At 39.9% G+C, this 21974-nt stretch overlaps 1 protein-coding gene across 4 annotated transcripts in view; it reads left to right on the top strand.

The window, feature by feature from the left end:
- The window catches only part of MAP3K13 (mitogen-activated protein kinase kinase kinase 13), a 153913-nt gene that overhangs the window by 25983 nt on the left and 105956 nt on the right, over nt 1–21974 (top strand). Inside the window, exon 1 of one of the 4 annotated variants that reach the window (XM_053657631.1) lies at nt 2506–2598. The exons of the other annotated variants lie outside the window; for them this stretch is intronic. The gene's annotated coding sequence lies outside the window, so the exon portion shown is untranslated. Of the gene's footprint in view, nt 1–2505; nt 2599–21974 lie in introns of those variants that run through there. 4 annotated transcript variants of the gene reach the window in all.

Raw genomic sequence — 21974 nt, 5'->3', positions numbered from 1 at the left:
TCTGATCTATTAAGTGAAGATCATAGTCCCCTTTTCAAGACTTTATATTAAATGTTTCAGCCCCGTTTCACGCTATTTTCCAACAACACTGCGCTCTCATCGGCCTGGTTTTATACTCTCCTGAGGGTACCCATGTGCATTCCTTCTACTGTGCCTTCTTTCATAGTGTTCCCCTTATTCCCACCCCCCATTTATATCTCCTCTTTTGAGACCAAAAGCATTATCACTTTCTACAATTGGGTAAATTTCCTTTTAATTTCAAGTAGACTTCTAGAGAGAATAATTAACTGATAGTTTGTAAACTCTTACAAAAGAAAATGATCACTAAGAGACAGCACTGATCCCAAAAAGCTGCTCATATCAAATGACCGCATTTCCATTAACCGTACAATTCTAGGGGATGGTATGTTATAGGCATCTCTTTATTTATTAGACATTTTATTTTCCTGATACATTTGATAAAGTTTTAAAATGTCAGCTGTGTGAGAGGTGATTTTGCAGCAGATAAACCTATGTGCCCAGAGTGCCAGGGCAGGGAGCAGCGTCAGACCGAAGGTCTCCAGTGACAGGGCCCTGCTCTTGTCCCCGACAGTGACTGCTCAGTGTTGTTTGCTGGTCACTTGGTGAGTACATGAGAATTATGGAGATGCCGTCAGGCCTTAGAAGGATACTTCCTATGACAAAGTACACAGGCCTGATTCTAAATTATCTTAGTAGTTGAGATGGGTGGGCTGAAACCAACAAGGCGGATTTTAAAAGCATTGAATGTAAAGCTGTGCATTTTGTCTCCAAATTTAGTTGGGAAAAAAATGAGAGTAGAGTCAGGCATCTTTGAACACACAAATTAGCAAGGTGCCTGACTCTACCATCGTTTTCTTCCAGCTAATTTTGGAAGTGAAATGCAGAGCTGTTAGGTAGCTCAGTCGTCAGGGCATCATCCTGCTCTGCCCAGGTTGCAGGTTCAATCCCCAGTCAAGACGTGTACAAGAATCAGTAAGTGGAACAACAGATCAATGTTTCTCGCTTTTCCCCTCCTCTCTCTCTAAAATCAATAAATAAACATTTTAAAAGTAAATAAAACAATCTTGAGTTGCATTTATAAAAGTATAGTATCCAGATTAAGGAATTTGATAGTTGCACAATTATTTTGTACTTCATTAGACCTGAGTTGGAGTAAGACAGTACCTACTTAGTTCTAGGTACTGTATTATATTTCAAAGGGACATTTTGGAAATTAAAGCACCTGTATTATTTCTCTGTTGCTGCTATAACATATTATCATAAATTAATGGGTTAAAACAATGCAAATGTGCTACCTTACAATCCGTAGATCAGAAATCCAGCACAGATCTACCTGGACTAAAGCCAGGGTGTCTCAGGGCTGTGTCCTGTTCTGGAGGCTCCCGGGGAGAATTCGCTTCCTTGCCTGTTTCAACTTCAGGTGGCCTCCTTCCTCCATCTGCAGGAGCCAGCAAGAGCAAGTCCAGTCCTCACTTTGCTTCTCTCTGACCACAGCTGGGAAAGGTTTGCTCCTTTTAGAGGATTCATGTGACTACTTTACACCCATCTGGATAATCTCTGCATCTCAAACCCTTAAACTTAATCGCATCTGCAAAGTCTCTTTTGTCATGCAAGGTAACACATTCACAGATTCTGTGAGAAGGGCCTGCTCATCTTCAGGAGGAATGGGTGATTATATTACCTATTCAGTGGTCATTACAGAGAATCACCAGGAATAGTGAAGGAGCTAAACTGGATACAGAGAACCAGACAAAGAATTGAGATGATCCTAAAATTTCATGTCTAGGAAAGAATGAGATAATGTTTGTAAAATGATTAATGCACTAAGTACATAATAAATGTTTTTTGCATTGAAGGCTAATGCTACAAATTACAGACATATACTAGCTCAGAAGGGAAAGAAGCTTAGGGATGTGAAAGGGGATGAGGCAGCATAACATTTTGCTGGCAAAGAACAGAATTGTGGATCCAAGTTCTCACTTTACATTAGATTGGCAGGTGGTTTAAATGTCAGGAAGCACTAAGTAAGACCTCTGATTTTCCTAACTCGGAAGAACTGGGGACGATGGGGGTGATGGGAGACTGCAGCAGAGAAGCAAATTCTGGCCTTTTTGTCTGGCCACGACCGCACAATGTACAGATTCTGAGGAACTGGGAAAACTTTTATCAAAGGAAGAAAGCAAGACTTTCTGAAGCTCAGAGGACTGTTGGTTTTTTGTTTTGTTTTGTTTTCCAGGAACGTATGGGAACAAAATCCCCTCTAAAGCCAAAGCCCAGCCTTTGGGGATTACTGAGAGTTTTTCAGGCTTTCCCAATAATCTTCCTTAAATTTGTCTCTTTAAACACATTGAAATGGACCTTTAAGAAGTTGCTGATCAGCGGTTATCAGGCAGGAGTTAGGTTAACAAGCCCTCCCACCTCCCTCACGGGGTGGTAGCTCCCAAGGCCACAGTAAATGTGTATCTGCATGAATCTGATCCAGCAGCCGCCAGCGAGGGAACAAAGTTTAGTCTGTGAAGAAATAGGTGGCTTGCCGATAGTTTCCTGCTGTCTGTTCAGACTTCAGCTTGCTGTGGTGTAAGTAGTTTTGGTTTTAAAAATTTACGATATTTGAATATAAAAAGGCTAGTAGGAATGCATTTCATCTGCCTGGCCCTAAATCTTGTATACTAGACCTACTTTAAAGTTTTGGCATTTCACAAGCAGTTTATGTTAAACAATGAAAAGAAAAAAGCTATGACTTTTTTAGCAAGTATTATCCTAAAACAGGTCCTGTGTGCATAAGATGCTTTTTTTAAAATATCTTGTCTTTGGTTGAGTGAAGTTGCTTACAGTGGAAAATAGAAGTGAGTATAGGCCTGGCGCCCAGAGATGGATCACCTCTGAGCAGACCTTTGCGTTCTCCCTGGTGCTCTTCCTTTGGTTTAGGTTCCTGTTCGCAAATATTGAGTAGTCTCTCAGGGAATTCAGCTGAAGCAGCCGATGTGCAGATAAATGAAATAAATGAGAACAAAGTAGCACTTTAACACTATGTAAAGAGACATTCGGGTCCTAGATGTAAGAGCAGCAGAACGTATCCTCAAAGAGGAGGAATTTTGTGGAATGGATAGAAATGGCAAGCAACCTTAGAAATTTCACGTAACTTTGGAGAAACCCATTTTTAAGATTTTGACATGTACTAATTTTCTAATACTGTAGTATGTAAAATGATTTCATATATTGAAATTAGAATTGCTTCATTCCTGTTTGTATCTCTGCATTGAGATTAGGATTCCAGGAACTACACAAGCACCGACTGACTTTATTGAGTGCAGCTTTGGGAATGTTAAGGTTGCATTTGGTATTGAGAGGTTGGTATTTTTTATTTCCCTTTTGCCACAATGTATTAAAAAAAAACAACTCCTGGTACTCCACAATTTTATAACTTTGAATATAGAAACAAAGTTTGGTGTTGTTAATATATAAAAATTATAAAGGCTCTCTGTTGGCTAGTAGCCTTTTCAAATCAGCTCAGGAAGTTCTGAGGAGAGAGATTGTTTCTGTAGAAGTGCAGCAGATTTCCCCTCCCCTCTGCCTTCATCTCAGACCTCAGGGACATTCACTCTGTTTCTCTAGCCTGCCTCTTATTCCTGCTGGACTGAGCGGGAACCCAGATGATGGCGTTGGGCCCCAGCTGACCCTCGATGGAATGAAAGTGCTCAGCCCTCGGTCCTAAGCAGGCTTTAGGACTGTGTGTATATGTGTGTTTTAATTTGTTAATTGTAGAGAGAGAGAAAGGGAGAGAGAGACAAACATCAATTTGTTGTCCCACTTGTTTATTCATTTATTGACTGATTCTTTCATGTGCCTTAACTGGGCATCGAACCGGCGACCTTGGCATAGGAGGATGACGCTGTAATCAGCTGAGCTACCCAGCCAGGGCATCAAAGACTGTAATAAACGTGAAACTTTACTCATCCTTAGATTGATGAATTTCAATGATTTTAGTTTCCTAAGCTGATTAACTTCCCCAACTCTATAGCCCCTGCTGAGCTAGGCTAGGTTACATATTCAGTTATTGGTTCATGGGGCAGACATTGGGGGCTGGGGGTTCTGGGAAAGGAGCCAGCGCAGCAGGGGAGACTGCTGGCCTGGAAGTTTCCTAACCAGATTTGAAATAGGTCGGAGTTCTAACAACCTGGAAGGCCATACAGGTGTGTACTGGCTGAATCTTGACCAAGACCCTTTCAGATTCTCTTTAAAAACTTCCAATAGCCTCCTCTCACATCCAAACTCTTGTCCATGCCCTTCTGATCATTTGCCTAACATCATCGCCTAGAGTTATTCTCCTCACTCAGTTTGCTGCAGGTACTTAGGTGTTCTGTTGTTCCTGGAGGTCATTAAGCTTGTTCCTGCTTCAAGGCCTTCGCTGCCTAGAAAGCCCTCCCCCCGCATCGTACTTCTTCCTTCCTTCAGCTCACCACTCAAGTGCCTCTTCCTGGGAGACACCGCTACTCGACTTCCACCACATTTTCCTGTTCATTTGCCCTGATACACTTCTTTAAAACAGCCACCTGACATTATTTTATCTTATTCAATATATGTACAGTCTTCCCCACTAAAACATAATTTCTGTGGGGGTAAGAATTTCTTTGACCAAAATAAAAAATACAATGTTTGCACCATGATCACGGACTATTACACTCAAAATTGTTAAGATGCCAGTTCTCCCTAGATTAATCTATATATCCAATGCAAACCCCATCAAAATGCCAACAGGCACTTTTGAAGAAACTGTCAAATGATTCTAGAATTTATCTGGAAATGCAACTGATATCAAATAGCTAAAAGAATCTTGAAAAGAAACAAGTGGATGATTTGTAATATGTGACTTTAAGACTTAACTGTAAAGCTACAATAATCAAGAGTTGCCCTAAGAAGAGAGAGACAGGGCAGTGGGACAGAATGGTGTGTCTGGAAGCAGACCCACACATAGAAGATTAATTGATTTTTTTTATCAAAGTGCTGAATTGATTCAATGGGAAAATAAGTCTTTTTAAACATGTTGTTAGGAAAAGAATGGATTTTCTTATTTAAAAAAATCTTCACACCTTTTTACTTCATACAAAAAATTAAGTAGATGTGGATTGTAGATCTAAAAATGAAACTGAGGACCAGAAAGCTAGAGAACAAAGAAGAAAATATCCGTGTACTCTCAAGGTGTGTGGTCTCTTGAGCAGGACACTGAAGCACAAACCATAAAAATAAATAAAATCAAACGAGCTTGTGTACTTACCATAAGACTTCTCAAGACTCTCAACAAGTTAATATTTCTAGCAAGAGGGTCGTGCAGCATTCCTCAGAGCGGTGGCTGCTGCATCCTACTTTTATCTGGAGCACTCGGCTCAGTGCAGGAGTGGGTGTGCCATCCTCGGAGAAGTGTTGCTTCGGTTCTCTCCTCGAAACATACCTTTTCTGAGAGATGGAGTAAGTTGATGAGCAGTTTCTCTCTCTTAGTGGGAATTAATGTTATAGCACCCATTTCAACAACTGGAGTAAAGAAACCAACTCTTCCAAAAGAATTGTGATCATTCCCCACTCCAGACTGACTGGTCAGCTAGCCAACTGTTGCAGTTGTTACGTACTAGTAGGATCCTAGGCCAGAGTCACATTAGATTGGAATTTGTCATAGTAAGAAGAATAAAGAGTGATTAAAGGTGCAAAGCATTTTGCATTCCCCCTGCTGCGGGGTCCAGATACTTGATAGGCCTGCTCTGCCCTACTCCCTCCCTGCTTGTCAAACTCTAAGCCCTTAGCCCCTTGCTTCTCTCAGATTGCTAGTCTCCCATAGTTCTCCCAGTTACTAATTGCTCAAATACCTCCTGCTTATTTTTTTATCCTCACCCAAGGACATGCTTATGGACATGCTTATTAACTTTAGAGAGAGGGGCAGGGAAGGAGAGAGAGAGGGAGAGAAATGTGAGAAACATCCATCAGTTGCCCCTTGCACACACCCCAGGTATGTGGCCTGGCCAGGAATTGAACCGTGACCTTTAGGTTTACGGGATGGCACTCCAACCAACCGAGCCACCTGCCAGCGCTTGCTGAAGGCCTCTTTTCTGTGGCATTCCTAGCATTCCTAGTCTCTGACTCATAGTTCACTGTCCAAATCAGATTCCTCTTCCTGCTGTTCCGGCCCACAAACCGATTGTTATGGTGTATGAGTTGTCACATGAGAAATAGGAAAAAAAAAAAAAAAACAGGAAAAGTGGAAGGGAGCTCAAGCCAAACTTCACCTAAACCAGAATTTGGCCCACTTTTCCTGTTCAGATGTTAGGAATAAGTCAAAATGGTATGTAATACCAGTAGAAATATATAAAGAAAGCTTAAGGGAGTGTCCCTATATTATCTCTGGGTTGTATTTTTTTAAAGACTTTATTTATTTATCTTTAGAGGGCAAGGGAAGGAGAGAGGGAGAGAAACATCAGTGTGTGGTTGCCTCTCATGAGTCCCCTGCTGGGAACTGGCCTGCAACCCAGGCATATGCCCTGACTGGGAATCGAACTGTGATCCTTTAGTTCACAGGCCCACGCTCAACCTGCCAAGCTACACCAGCCAGGGCTCTGGATTGTATTTTAAAAATTGATCTACTGTAATAGGTAGTAGTTTCATGAATGTGGAAAGCTGATAACCAGACATGGAAATGTCACCTGAATAGAGCTTCCTAGAAAGACTATACATGACTAGATGTTACAGGAAACTTTAATTTTAGATCTTCCACTAATTTGCTTTGTAATAGTATGTAAATGTATTCTTTTAAAGAGAAAAATTGTTGACCTCCCTTTTTTGCACAGAAAAAGGATGCCTCTGTGTGTGTGTGTACACCCCTGCATGCACACCAGGCTTTGTCCAGGCGCTTTCCCGCCCAGACTCACTGAACCCCTCTGTCCATGTCTCACCATCCCCATCTGGGAGGTGCGAGGACATCCGGCCCTGCCTTCCTCACAGAACCCCACACGTAACCATAACCAGATATAGAATGTACTGCTTTCAGCATCACTCTAGAGTTTAAGGAACGAATCATGAACACCTTGTTGAGAGATGCATAACACTGTTTCCATAGCAACATGGTGGGATGGAGCCTGGTAAAATTTATTTCAAAACATATTTGCAATACAAACTTAGCAGAAACAATTTATACTGGATGTTTCACAGACAGCAAAGACTCCTGGGAAGCATAGCACGACCTTTTTTCTCCTTCTCAATAAATGTAACAAAATAAACACACACTTCACAGTACTTTGTGGCACACCTTACCAAAGAAAAATAGGCAAGAGAGATACTTGGACAAATGAATAGGGGCAGGTCAATGACAGAGATGAAAACAAAAAGAATTTTACATTAGAAATCCAAAACCATTTTTTAGCCTGTATTAAGATAGGATAAACAGAAGCATGAGAAGTCCCACAGCCAGGTATCTGGGGCATGGGGGTCAAATGGACTGAAGCTTCTATAACTCGATTACTTATTAACCTGGATCTGGGAGCTGAAAGACACCTGATCTCCTTTTAAAGCAGCCTGCTCCTTTGTTATAACTGGAATGGAAGGTTTAAGAGTCACTGAACCCACCTGGCTGGTGTAGCTCAGTGGATTGAGCACAGGCCCGTGAAGTAGGGGATCGCGGTTTGATTCCCAGTCAGGGTACTGCCTGGGTTGCAGGCCAGTTCCCAGCAAGGGATGCATGAGAGGCAACCATACATTGATATTTCTCTTCCTCTCTCCTTCCCTTTCCCTCTAAAGGTATATAAATAAAAATTTTTTAAAAAGAGTCACTGAGCCCCACCTTTAGACTGTAGACTGTCTTTCCAATGTCCTTAGAGCTTTCAGAAGTTTGTAAGTCGGGGGAGGTGGGGGCCACTGACTACCACCTGCCTAGGAAACGACAAGCTTTCCTCCCTAAAGTTCCCTGAAATAACTAGAGGACCATAAACTGGCAAAGCAACTCATGAAGGAAAGACCATAAAAAGCTACTAGTTGAAAAAGCCTGCCTATATCATCTATTATCTAGAAAATGGTAAGATAATAAAGTCTAGAGGAACAGACATGAAAGAGTGGCTTATATGCCTGCTTTGAGAAACTGCAAAAGAGAAAGTAATTTTGCCAGAACTTTTTCCAATTGAAAGGTTTAATAATAATGTGTTCAAACAATACACTTAAGAAATCATTCACGACACACATTAGAAGCAGTAAGTGGCAAATTGGAAATCACCGACTTAGAGGTGGATGCCGGTAATGCTGGTTCACCTACTAAAGTAAATGGGAACCTTACAACCCAGTAGCCAAGTTACCTTCACTCAATAACAGGACCCATCAAGTGAATTCTAATATATATAATTTCTAGCATTTTCTTTTGATTCTTCTTTTATCCTTTCCATCTCTGCGGTCAAATTCTCCATTTGGTCCAGTTCCTCTTTTCTAGTAGATTTAACAGAGGGTGTCATTGTGGTGGCAGTTACAAGAATCCACACAGCTGACCGGTTTAAAGCAAAAATAGTGACAATGCACATCAGAGTTAAAAGCATATAAATAAGTAAAACATATATCAAGAGCAAAAACGCTGGTAATGAAGTTGTATGATATAATAAGGTGGACTGTCATGAGTTAAAATGATAAAATGTAACATCGAAACAGTGGTCCTCAGATTGCCGCCTGAGCAGCAGCAGCAGCAGCAGCAGCAGCAGCAGCAGCAACAACACCTGGGATCTTTTTTTTTTTAAAGATTTTATTTATTTATCTTTAGAGGGGAAGGGAAGGAGAGAGGGAGAGAAATATCAATGCATGGTTGCCTCTTGTGCATCCCCTGCTGGGAACTGGCCTGCAACCCAGGCATGTGCCCTGACTGGGAATTGAACCACGATCCAACGCCTGGGATCTTGCTAGGGGTGAGATTCCCTGGCTCTGCTACAGACCTCTCTGAATCTGAAACCCCGGGGCTATGGGCATGGCACTGCAGTCTTTCTGTGATTCGGATGCACGCTGAAATTTAAGAACCAGCACTTTAGAGCAAAGGATGGGGAACTTTTTCTGTAAAGGGCCAGATGAGTATTTTAGGCTTTGTGGACCACATGGTCTCTGTAACAATTACTTAACTCTGCCATTGTAGCCTGAAAGTAGCCATAGGCAATACATAGAACACAGTGCAGCTGTCTTCTAATAAAGTGTTATTTATGAAAAAGGCAACAATCTGGGTTTAGCCCCTATGTTGTCATTAATACTCACATGCACATGCACACATACATGTACACACGTGCAACTAAAATGCCACATAGAAACATAGTGTAATATTAAAAGTATAGACAGTTCTTACTTTGCAGAGTAATGGGGGACCATAAAAAAGATCATGCAAGTGGAAATCATGCAAAGCCTTTTTAATATCAAGGGGGGAAATTATGATTTTCTGTGACCTTTAAAATATTTTTGTCAACATTTTTTTGGGGGAAGGAGGGTATTATATTGACTGGTAAGGGGTATCAGGGAACTTTCTAGAGTAATAGAAATATTCTAGGTCTGGCTTGGGGTGGTCACTGCATGGACTTACAGAATTGTTGATTCATTAAACAAAACACCTGAGACCCGTGCATTTTATGTATGTAAATTATATGTCAATTGGAGGGTTTTTTTAAGTACAAAATAATTGTCTGGAATAAAATCTGCCATCACACTAGGTTATGTCTTTACTGCAGATAAAATCAGGTAAGTTATGGGGAGTAAATATAAATTCTTCAGGAAGAGAGGTGGGGAAGAAGGTCTAGGCGGTGGCAACATTTTAACACCTGGGAGGAGGTATGGGAAAAAGTCAAGTTGGGAACACTGCTCTGTGTGAAGGGAAACTATCAAAAGATTTCATCGGGGAGTGGAAAATCAGACTGTATTTTAGATAGGTCACTCCTATATGAACTGAAGGAGAAAGGTTTGAAACAGGGAGATCTGTTCAGAGGCTATTATTACAGTACAGATGAGAGCTGAAAAGAAACTGAGGCAAAGACTCTGGGATTCAGGAGCCCAGAGTAAACTGGAATGACATTACAATGGGATCAGTTGGATCTGATGACTAGACTTACTAAAATATTCGCAGACAGTTGTGAGCCAGACGCTAAGGGCTGCCATACTTCATCTCGTTCACCCTCCACAGCAACCACGTGGGTAGGGAGAGTTCATCATCTCCATCTGACAGGCAATACTGCGTCATTTGCCCAACGTCATACAGCCTGAAAGTAGCAGAGCCTCGGTTTATAATGTACAATTTCTCAGTAGTAAATTGCAGACATTTTAAGATAATTTATGTCCCAAATTGCTAACATAAAAAGAAAACAATAATGGAAGACTAGTTTCATGACCAAATGGAGAAAAGTCAAGAAAATTGGAAAGTCAAAAGAAATATTTGATTTAAATCTAACCATTCAAACACATAATCTATGCCTTATTTTCAAAGAAACAATTAGAACTTCTAATTGTTTTAATGTAAGAATATTTAAATAATGTAAGTATATTTCCCTATATATGTTAATTTTCCTCATAAATCTTTAGCAGCAAATATTAAGTTTATTAGTATACATAAGAAAAAATAAAATTTAAATAATATTCCAATATTATTAAAATGAATCAATATTTTTTCACATAAAATACAAAAATAGTTGTCATAAGTGCCATGATGTTTAGAAATATTATAAACCAGAGACTAAATTTAAAACCACATGGAAAGGCTCCTTTGCTAGAGGAAAACTACATAAAGTTCCCCAAAAAGAAAATCTGAATTGATGACATTATGTGTTTTAATATTTTAACAATAGAATTCAAAAAATATTATAACCCCCCCAAATTATTACCCAATAAAATTTTCAAATTATTTTTAACAGTCCTCAGATTAGATTAAAAACATGTTACCAAGTAAATTATCATTCAGTATCTCTAACAAATATACACTCACTGATGAAAACAAGTTATACCTAACAATAGAAGGTGGCTCGACATCAGGAAAAAGCAGAGCTGTACAGTCATTATGGAAAACAGTATGGAGACCCTCAAAAACATTAACAGTAGAAGCACAGCATAACCAGCAATCCCAATGCTGACCGTGCACCCAAAGAAAATGAATCGGGATCTGAAGAGATGTGTGCCCTCCAGTGTTTGCTGCAGCATCATTCACAGCAGCCTACATGTCACCTGGTGTGCAAACACCCTGTATGTCCACTGGTGGGTGAGCGGATAAAGAAAATGTGGTGCATATACATCATGGAATATCATTCAACCATAACAGGAAGTCCTGCCATTTCTGACAACGTAGATGAACCTGGAAGATATTATAACCTAGAGGTTAAGTAAAATAGAGAAAGACAAATACTGTATCACCTCACTTAAATGTGGAATCTAAAACTACTGAATTCATAGAACTCATAGAACAAGCTGGAACAGTGGTTACCAGGGAATGGGAATTGGAGAGAATGGAAGATGTTGTTTGAAGGGTCCAAATGGCCCTGGCCGGGTGGCTCAGAGGTTGGATCTGCCCAAACACCAGAAGGTTGCGGGCTCGACCCTCAGTCAGGACACAGACCTAGGCTGTGGTTTGACCCCAGAAGGGGCACATATGGGAGGCCGCTGACCACTGTTTCTCTCTCACATTGATGTTTCTTTCTCTCTCCCTAAAAAATCAACAAAGATATATCCCTGGGTGAAGATTAAATAATAGTAGGTTCAAACTTCTGGTCACAAGATGAATACATTCTGGAGATATAATATACAGTGTGGGAACTACAGTTAGTGATGCTATATTTTATATTTGAAATTTGCTGAGAGTAGATCTTACATGTTCTCATCATATACACAAAGATGGTAACTGGAAGTGAGGGTATGGAAGTGTTACTTATTAACTTGATTATGGTGATCTTTCACAGTGTATATGTATATCAAACCATCACATTGTAGACATTAAATATATATGATTTTATTTGTCAATTATACCTTAGTAGAGCTGGGGAAGTATTTTAAAAAGTAAGGATATTAATTTTATAATGATTTATTTTAAATGACAAATGATGTTTAAGAATGTTAGTCTATAAAATAGATTTTCTAATTTTGCAAATAAGAGCAAAGTAAGTTTCTCAATTTATTAAAATCACACATGTATGTATATGCCTTTATATTCAATTTTTTGAACCATGGGAAATGCTTAGGTTTTAATATTAAATTTTCAAAGCAGAATATAAAACTACATAAAAACTGTGACCCTAAATAATTAATAAACATGCAATAAAAAGATGGTAAAATAATGTGCGAAGATATTAATAATAGTTATTGTGGGAAACTTTTTAATATTTTCTTTTAATTTTTAAAAACATAAAAATCATTTTAAACAAAGAGTCAGCACCAGCCTCTTTGGAAACTGGTGATATCTACCAAGACAGGCCCAGAAGCTACTGACATTTACTTAACATTTCTTGTCGGGCTGCCGGGGTCCAGCCTTGGCAGGGCTCAGGGTCCACGAAGGATGGACGGCGCAGGCGAGGAATGAAGAGTCAGACACCTGATTGGATGCCGGGGAACAGCCAGCCTCTGTGGGTCTGACCCAACTCTCTGAGTTTGATTTAAGCTTTATTTTTATAGAGATTGATATATAACATTAAAGGAGCAGGTGCGTGGCATGAAGTTATGTTAAACAAAGGTTATTTTGACCAGGAGAGTCATAAGTCAGACAATTAGAGCTAGCTGTATGTACAGAGCTTTAGATGTCCTGCTTTTCTTATCTAATTCTACTTGATATATGTTTTTTGTCTAAGGTAGAGGAGGGGCTGTTACTCCATCAACTTTTAGATATTCAGAGGCTACTTCATTAAAGGGGGACTTTGTTCTCTGGCCAAGAAATTATTTTGTATAACTTCATTGGAATTATGCGGATCACTGACCCTGAAGTGCAGGTGTCTAAAAATCCCACCACCTATTCATTGCAAAAACAAACATGCAAGAAGAGATAGACAGGAAGTGCAGCCACAGTTGCCTCTGCTGTGCAGGTGCATCTCACCTGTCCTGACTATGTCAAAGGACGGCTGCTGGCCAGCTCCCAACATCAGGCCTTATCCCGAACACTGTATATGTAGGCGTATGTGGAATCAAAGTGGTGAGAGTGGACACCCTTGCCTCATTCCCGATCTCAGGAAAAAAGAATTTCATGATTCATCTTAAGTATGGTATTTTTGTAAGTTTTTTTATAGATATGTTTTATTGGTTTTAGAGGGTTCCCTTATATTCTTAGTTTTATAAGTATTTTTATCATGAAGTGGTATCAGGTTTCATCAAATGATTTTGCTGTATCTATTGAGATGACCATAAGATTTTTCTTTTTTATTCTCATATATTACATTGTTTGATTTTTCTAGCATTAAACCAGCTTTGCATTCTTGGGGAAAATGCCGCTTTGGTTATGCTGTACTAAATCTCCATTCATCCATAGTTGAACACTTAGGTTGTTTCTGTATCTTGGCTATTGAAAGCAATGTTGCATGAACATGGAGGTACATAAATGTCCTGAATTAGTGTTTTAGTTCTCTTTAGATAAATATGTGGAAGTGGAATTACTGGAACATACGGGTGTTCAATTTTTAGTCTTTTGAGGACACTTCATACTGTTTTCCACAGTGGCTGTGCCAATTTACCTTTCCACCAACAGTGCACAAGGGCTGTCTTTTCTCCACATCCTCTGCAGCACTTGTTATTTCTTGTCTTTTTGATAATAGCGACTCTTAACAGGTGTGGGGTGACAGCTCGCTGTGGTTTTGGTTTGTGTTCCCCTGATGATTAATGATATTGAGCATCTTGTCATGTATCTGTAGGTCTTTTGTATGTCTTTGGGAAAATGTCTATTCAGATCGTCTGCCCGTTTAAAAATTTTTTTTGTTTTTTTGCCTTTGAGTTGTATGTGTTCCTTATATATTTTGGATACTGACTCCTGATCAGATACATGGTTTGCAAATATTTTCTCCCACTCAGTAGGTTGCCTTTTCATTTAGTTGATGATTTCCTTTGCTGTAACTAGAAAGATTTTTATTATGAATTTGATTCATTATGAATTCTTTAATAGACATGGGCACTTTTTAAGTTTAAGTCATTTGTATTTTTTCAGATCTGTCTATATCATCTAAATTGTTGCACATATTGGCACAACATTCATAATACCTACATTATTTTTAGTGCCTTTAGTATCTGATGTGGTCTGTCCTCTTTTATTCCTAATATTGGCAATATTTAATTTTTGATTTCTTAAATAACAGACCTTATCGACTGTAAGCAGTTTTAGATTTATACAAAAATGAGCAGAAAATAAAAAGAGTTCCTATATTCCCGTTCAGCCCAACCCAGTTTTCCCTATTCTAATGTCGTGCAGTAGTGTGGTGCATTTCCCAGAACTGATGAGCCAATATTGATAACATCATTATTAACTAAAGTCCATAGTTTACATTAGGGTTCGTTCTTTGTGTTGTAGATTCTGTGTATTTTGAAAAATGTATAATGATATGTATTCATTGTTACAGTATCATGCAGAATATTTTCACTGTCATGAAAATCCCCTGGGCTCCACCTCTTCGTCCTTCTCTTCCTCCCCCGAATCCCTGGCAACCACCGTGTTCTTACTGTCTCTTAGCTTTGCCTTTTCAGGAATGTCAGATAGTTCAAATCATATGTATGTAAACCTCATTTTGGCTTTTTCACTTAAAACAAACGGTTTGCCTCTTTCCACCCCCCCCCCATCAGTCTTGCTAAGGTATTAACAGTTTTATTATTTTTTAATTATCTGTAGGTTGTACTGATTTTTTTCTATATATATTTTTTGTTTTATTGGTTTTTGTTCTTTATTATTTCCTCTCCTCTCTTTGGGATTAAATTGTTCCACTTTTTTTACTTCTTATTTTGTGTTCAATATGCTCTACTTTTTCTACCTTTGTTGGTGGAAATAAGATCATTTTCAATCCTTCTTCTTTAAAGAACACATTTAAACCTATAAAAATTCCTCTCACAATTTGGTATGTTGTTCTTAAATTTTTTATTTAGCTGGAAATATTTTCTAATTTCCCTTGTGATTTGTTATTTCACCCATGGGTTATTAGATGTGTTTTTCAGTATCCAAATATTATAGGGATTTTTTAAAACCTTACTTACATATTTAAAAAATACATATCTTATTGCTGTCTAATTTGAGTCATATGTGATCAATGAACATGCTCAGTAGGATTTCAGTCTTTGAAATTTATTGAGACTCATTTTAAGGTCTAGAATAAGGTCTTTATTAATGAACTTTGTGCCTATTCTGTAAAGAATTCTTATTTTGTATGTAGTCTGCAGTTAAGTGCAGTGTTCCATGAGTGTTAATTAGGTCAAGATGGTTGACACTATTGTTCAGGTCGATCTGCTCACTGGTTTTGTTTGTTTTGTTTGTTTGTTTTTGTTTAATTCTATCTGCTGCCGAGAAAGGAGTTTTAAAATCTCTTATTGTGGACTCATCTGTTTCTCTCTTTAGCTCTGTCAGTTTTGTACTTGGAGGCTCTGTTGCTGAATACACTCATTTAGATCGTTCTGTCTTCTTAATGAAGTGGCCGTTTTATTACTTTTCAATCTCCCTCTTTAGCTCTGCTAATACTCTTTGTCTTGAAGTCTACTTTGTCTGATAATACAGTCACAAAAGCTCTCTTATGCTTAATATTTGCAAGGTATATCATTCTGGGGAATGATATACCCACACTCTTTTTCATTTACATTGTATTTTCCTATCCGAGGTGTATTTCTTACAAACACATAGAGCGGAGCCTTGCTTTTTATTCAGTCTCACGGTCTCTACCTGTTAGTGCATCTACATTTAGTGCATTCATCAATGTGGCTGCACTGAGGTGCACTTTTTCCATTTGTTTCTCTCTGCCCCATGTAGGCTTTGTTTCCTACAGCCTCACTTCGACTGAATGATTGACTGACTTTAGTTTATCAAATATTTTGTAGTGTCCCATTGTAGTTGCTCTGAGGACTCTTTAGCTATATCTTTATTACATACTTTGATGCTTGCTCTAGAGAGTTCACTATATATCCTTAAATTATCACATTCTTCTTACAGTATTAATATGTAGAATGTGAAAACTTGACATAAATATTATGACAATAAGAATACAAAAGAAGGGAGGTGATAGAATTGTATTGTGTTAGGGTAACATGAGGGACACTTGCAATATTAAAACTCATCGGAATCTTGACTGTGGTGATGGATAAATGAACCTACACATGTGACAAAATTGTATCAAATGTGTTATACGTGCAAATGAGTACAACTAAGACTGGGGAAATCTGAATGAGACCCGTGGGTCATATTAATGTCACCGTTGTGATTGTGATACTATATGTAGATTTATAAAGTGTTAACCATTGGGGAAAGCTGGACAAAATTTACAAGGGATCTCTCTATTGTTTCTTGTAATTGTGTGTGAATCTACAACGATCTCAATAGTAATTTCAACTTAAAAAAATGTTCTTGCTACAAGGTAACCAAACTTCATTGCTTAAAGTCAGGGGCCTTTTAAGTATCAGGATTTCTACTTTTACTCATATACCATAAAAGTAGACAATTCAACACCACTTTACAGTTCCTGACGCTTTCCTCTAGTAGAGAATGGGAGGAGGGATTCAGAACCATGTTTATCAACTTGCCTGCACTTACGTGTACTGCTTGTGGGCTGGCTGCAGAAATACAGCCCTTCTTTGCCGTGGCCCAGTCTCGAGAGACTCTCAGAAAAGCAATTAGTGACATACCCAATCCAGCCACCTGCGTCCCTGCAGCACTTGGTTAAAATTATCCTAGTCCGAAGAGGTTTATCCACATTTAAGAATTTACAAGAAGAAAGTTCTGTAACTTTGTTTAATCAACAAATATTTCTCTTTTTTTATTTTATTGATTATGCCATTACATTTGTTCTATCTCCCCCCCTCCGTTCCCCTCCACCCTGCACACCCCTCCCCCACCATTCCCTCCCTTTAGTTCAAGAATACGTGTCTCAAGTTCTTTAGATTCTGCATTTCCCCTACTGTTCTTACCCTCCCCCTATCTATTTTCTATCTACTGTCTATGCTACTTATTTTCTGTACCTTCTCCCCTCTTCTCCTTCTCCCACTCCCCTGTTGCTAACCCTCAATGTGATCTCCATTTCTATGGTTCTGCTCCTGATCTAGCTGTCCTCTTAATTTGCTTTTGTTTTAGGTGTGGTTGTTGATAACTGTGAGTTTGCTGTCCTTTCACTGTTCATCTTTTTTATCTTTTTTTTCTTAGGTAAGTCCCTTTAACATTTCATATAATAAGGGCTTGGTGATGATGAACTCCTTGAATTTGATCTTATCTGAGAAGCACTTTATCTGTCCTTCCATTCTAAATGAAAACTTTGCTGGATAGAGCAATCTTGGTTGTAGGTCTTTGGTTTTCATGACTTGGAATACTTCTTCCCAGCCCCTTCTTGCCTGTAAGGTCTCTTTTGAGAAATCTGCTGACAGTCTGATGGGAACTCCTTTGTAGGTGACTGTCCCCTTATCTCTTGCTGCTTCTAGGATTCTCTCCTTCATTTTAATCTTGGCTATTGTAATTATGATGTGCCTTGGTGTGTTCCTTCTTGGGTTCAACTTCTTTGGGACTCTTGGGGCTTCCTGGACTTCCTGGCAGTCTATTTTCTTTGCCAGAATGGGGAAGTTCTTTTTTATTATTTGTTCAAATAAGATTTCCACTTGTGACTGTTCCTCTTCCCCTTCTGGTACCCCTATAATTCGGATGTTGGAGCATTTAAAGATGTCTTGGAGGTTCCTAAGCCTCTCCTCATTTTTTTGAATTCTTGTTTCTTCATATTCTTCTGTTTGGTCATTTTTTTCCTTCCTTCTGGTCCACTCCCTTGATTTGAGTCCCAGTTTCCTTTCCATTACTATTGGTTTCCTGTGCATTACCATTCATTTCCAGTAGTTTAGCCTTCATATATTGCTCTAATTTGTGACTAAAATCAACCAGTTCTGTGAGCATCCTGATCACCAGTGTTTTGAAACTGTGCATCTGAAAGTTTGGCTATTTCTTCATCACTTAGATTTATTGGCTCTGGGGCTCTGAGTTGTTCTTGAGCCATGTTTTGATCTGTTTGTGCCTGTTATGTATGAGGAGAGGCACCTTAGGTGTTCACCAGGGTGGGGCCACCCAGGTTGCCGGTTTGTGATGCTGTATGTGGGGGTGGGGTCAGAGAGGAAGCAATGGCAGTCCTTTCCACTCACCCAGTCCACCTCACTGCTCGCCCCTGACTGTTTATATGAGTACAAATGTGCGAGCCCACCGCCCTGCGCCGTGCGGTCTCAATGGCCGCCTCTTCACTGGTTTATCTGTGCAAATGTGTGACCAGCCGCAGCCAGCCAGCCTTGCCTCTTCCCTGTTGTCGACCCATAGCTAGCCCGCACCTGGGATCCGGGCCCTCGGCTGCCTGTGCACCACTGGGGGGGAGGGGTGGACCTTTTCTGCCCAACCTGCTCCACTGCTGGCTTCGCCCCTCTCACCGGTTTAGCTGAGCATTTCGTTGTTTTTGGACTTTGTATTGTCGATTTTCTCTGTGGTTTGGTTGCATTTATTGTTGTTAAAACTTAGTTGTTTTTAGATTTGGTTGTGCGAGGATGCAAGGTGTTTCCACCTACGCCTCCATCTTGGCGGAAGTTCAACAAATATTTCTTGAACAACTATTTAAGTAGTCTGCTAGATGCTGAGGAAACAGGAATGAATATAACACAGTTATTCACTTCAAGCAGCTTAGGATTTTAATATAGAATACAAACTTATGTCCTTGTTATTACTACACAGATGTGCTAGAAACCTGCACAGGGTGCTGTGGAAACATACAGGAAAGGGCCTTCTACAGATTCAAGGGAGTCCGCAAGGGCTTCTGAGGAAGGGATAATTGAACAGAATCTTAAAAGGTAAGTAGAGGCAAGGAAGAGGTAACAGGCGCTTGAGGGAGAGGTGACAGCAAGGTCAGGCAGCCCCGTAGGTTAGGAGAACAAGCAGTTCACTTGAATAGAGCCTAGAGCAAGGGCTGGCAGGAAACGAGGACAGAGAAGTTGGCGGATCACATCAGAATGGCTTTATATGCCAACTTAAGGAGTTTGTACTTTGCCCTGAGGATTACAGGGCACTTCCCTTACACATTTCAGGGCTTACATGGGTATCCTCTCCTCTTATAAGGATACTAATCATCAGATCAGGGCCCACCATATCCAGTATGACCTCATATTAACTTAATTACATCTACTAAGACGGTATTTCCAAATAAGACCACCTTCCTAGGTTACAGCTGGTGACCTAGGGAACCAGAATAGAACCATGAATTTTGAGGGAACACAATAAGTTGGTCACAGTGGGTGTTCCCCACAAAATTCACATTTACCTGGAACCTCAGAAGGTGGCCTTATTTGGAAATAGGGTCTTTGTAGATGTAATTATTTTAGTTAATATGAGGTTGTGCTGAATAGGGTGTGCTCTAAATCCAATGCCTGGTGTCCTTATAAGAAGAGTAGAGGACACGCAGAGAGCTATGCAGAGAATAAGTCCAGGGTTATGTACATAGAGACAGAGGCAGGGACTGGAGTGAAACAGGTGCAAGCCAAGAAGTGCCAAGGATTGTCAGAAAACACTGAACATAAAAAAGAGGCAAAGAAGGGTTCTTCCCTAGAGCCATCAGAGGGAGAATGGCCCTAATGACAACTTGACTTTGGACTTCTAGTCTCAAGAACTGTGAGGGAATAAATTTCTGTTGCTTTAAGCTACCCAGTTTACATAATTTGTTACAGTAGCCCAAGGAAACTAATGCAATATTTAAACCATATTCTGCTTTCTGTATGTTAAGCCCATTGTAGTGGTTTTAAGTTATGTCTACAAATTTTTTTATTCTTCCCTTCAAGAGGTAGAGACTAATTCCTCTCCCCTGGAGTACTGACTTACTTCTGGTGAGCAGCATGTAGGGGAAATGAGGGCAAGCAGCTTTGGAGACCAGGCAGGGGTTGGCAAACTACAGTCTGTGGGCTGACTGCCTGTTTTTATAAATAAAATTGTATTAGAACATACCATGCTCATTTGTTTACATATTGTACGTGGCTGTTTTTGCACTGAAACAACTGAGGTGAGTAGCATGCAAGCCTTTATTGACATGCAAGCCAATATTTGTAATCTAGCCCTTTAAGTAAGTTTGCAGATCCCTGAACTAGGTCATAAAATGTACTGCAGGTTTCTGCTTGCTCTTAACTTGCTCTGGGGAAACCCAGCTGCCTTGTCACGAGGAAGCTCAGATGGTCCTGATGAAGGGCCCACAGGGCAGGGAACTTCAGCCTCCTGCGCACAGCTACGTAAGTGAACACTCTTAGAAGTTAAGCTTTCGGGTGACTGCACCCCAGTCAACAGCCTGACCACAGCTTCATGAGAGACCCTGAGCCCACAAGCTGGTCAGTGTGTCTTATCTACGTCACACGCTTTTGCTATTTTAGAAACAGACCGGGAAAGGAGACCTTTATACTCAATATAATGAAACTTCTAGATGACTAGACAAGACTTTTAGGAAACAGGATATTGGAAGGCAAGGGCTCTATCTTCTATAGTTTTCATAATTCTCCTTTCTAACCTAGCACTGAGTATGATCATTGCCAGTTAGTGATTTTGACTGTCACTGACAAAATAATTAGGTTTCTAAGCCATGCTTATTTGAGTCGTCAGGTAGAATGTTTATTTAATAAATACTCACTACTAGTTATTATGTTAATCACTATTTTTATATAAAAAGGACTATTTAAGTATGCCATTATAATCTTTACTAGGTGTGCCTCAAGGGTGTTAGTTGCTTTCTATAAAAACGAACGAAATTGTCTCTGGTCGGGATGGTGTTATGTTCTGTGGTTGTTCTATTGCCCTATAGCAACAGTATCACAAACTTAGTGGCTTAAAACAACACACATTTACTACCTCAATTTCTGAGGGTCAGGAATCCAAACATGGTCCAGCTGGGCCCTCTACCTAGGGCCTTACAAGTTATTCAACAAGGTGCTGGCCAGGGCTAAACTCTCACCTGGAAGCTCCACTGGGGAGCTCATGTGGTTGTTGACAGCATTCGGCTCCTTGTGGTTGTTAAGACTGAGAGCATCCTTTTTTTGTTTCTTGGTTGTGTGGTCTATTGGCCAGAGGCTGCGCTCAGCTCACAGAGGCCACCCAAATGTCAGTGCCATGTGGGATCCCCCAACATGGCCACTCGCTTCCTTGGGGCTGGCAAGGGAGGGACTCCAGTGAGACAGGCACCAGGGGTTTGCCTGCAGGCAACAGGCATCCTCACATAATTGTGTGCATATGATCACCTACATCCCAGCCCCTTTATGGTCCTCTGTTGTTTAGAAGCATCCTCACTCACACTCAAGGGGTTGGGTCACACAAGGTGTGCTCATTAGGAGGTGGCATTACAGGAGCCACCTTGAGCGTGTGTCTGCCACAGGGTTCTTGGAGATCATGCATACCCTCTGTGCAGGGTAGAATTAATGCTCTGCCAGAGATTTCTATACCTAAAAAGGGAGTATAATGTGTTGTTCTGGGTGTTTTTTTCTCCTCTATTTTGCAAATGCACAACCCCCAGGAGGTTGTTGGAAGTATTCCCATTAGGATTATTGTAATGTCTCCATTTAGTTTTGTTTTAAATAATTACACGATGAAATCTTTATAACTACATCCTTTTTTGCAAATTTTTTATTACTTGTTTAGAATAAATTCCTTGAAGTTGTATTTTGGATCAAAGGATGCTCACATTTTAAGACTACTGATACCTTTTGCCAAATGTTATTCAAAAAAGTTGCAGTCAGTATTGAACCTTCAGCAGTGTACAGGAGTGTTTCCCAAACCCTTT

The sequence above is a fragment of the Artibeus jamaicensis genome, unplaced genomic scaffold (assembly GCF_021234435.1).
Source record: "Artibeus jamaicensis isolate MK-2021 breed Jamaican fruit bat unplaced genomic scaffold, CSHL_Jam_final scaffold_474, whole genome shotgun sequence".
In the NCBI taxonomy this organism is placed as follows: domain Eukaryota; kingdom Metazoa; phylum Chordata; class Mammalia; order Chiroptera; family Phyllostomidae; genus Artibeus; species Artibeus jamaicensis.
The sequence above is the reverse complement of the archived record's forward strand: the minus strand, read 5'-3'. Positions and strand labels throughout refer to the sequence as shown.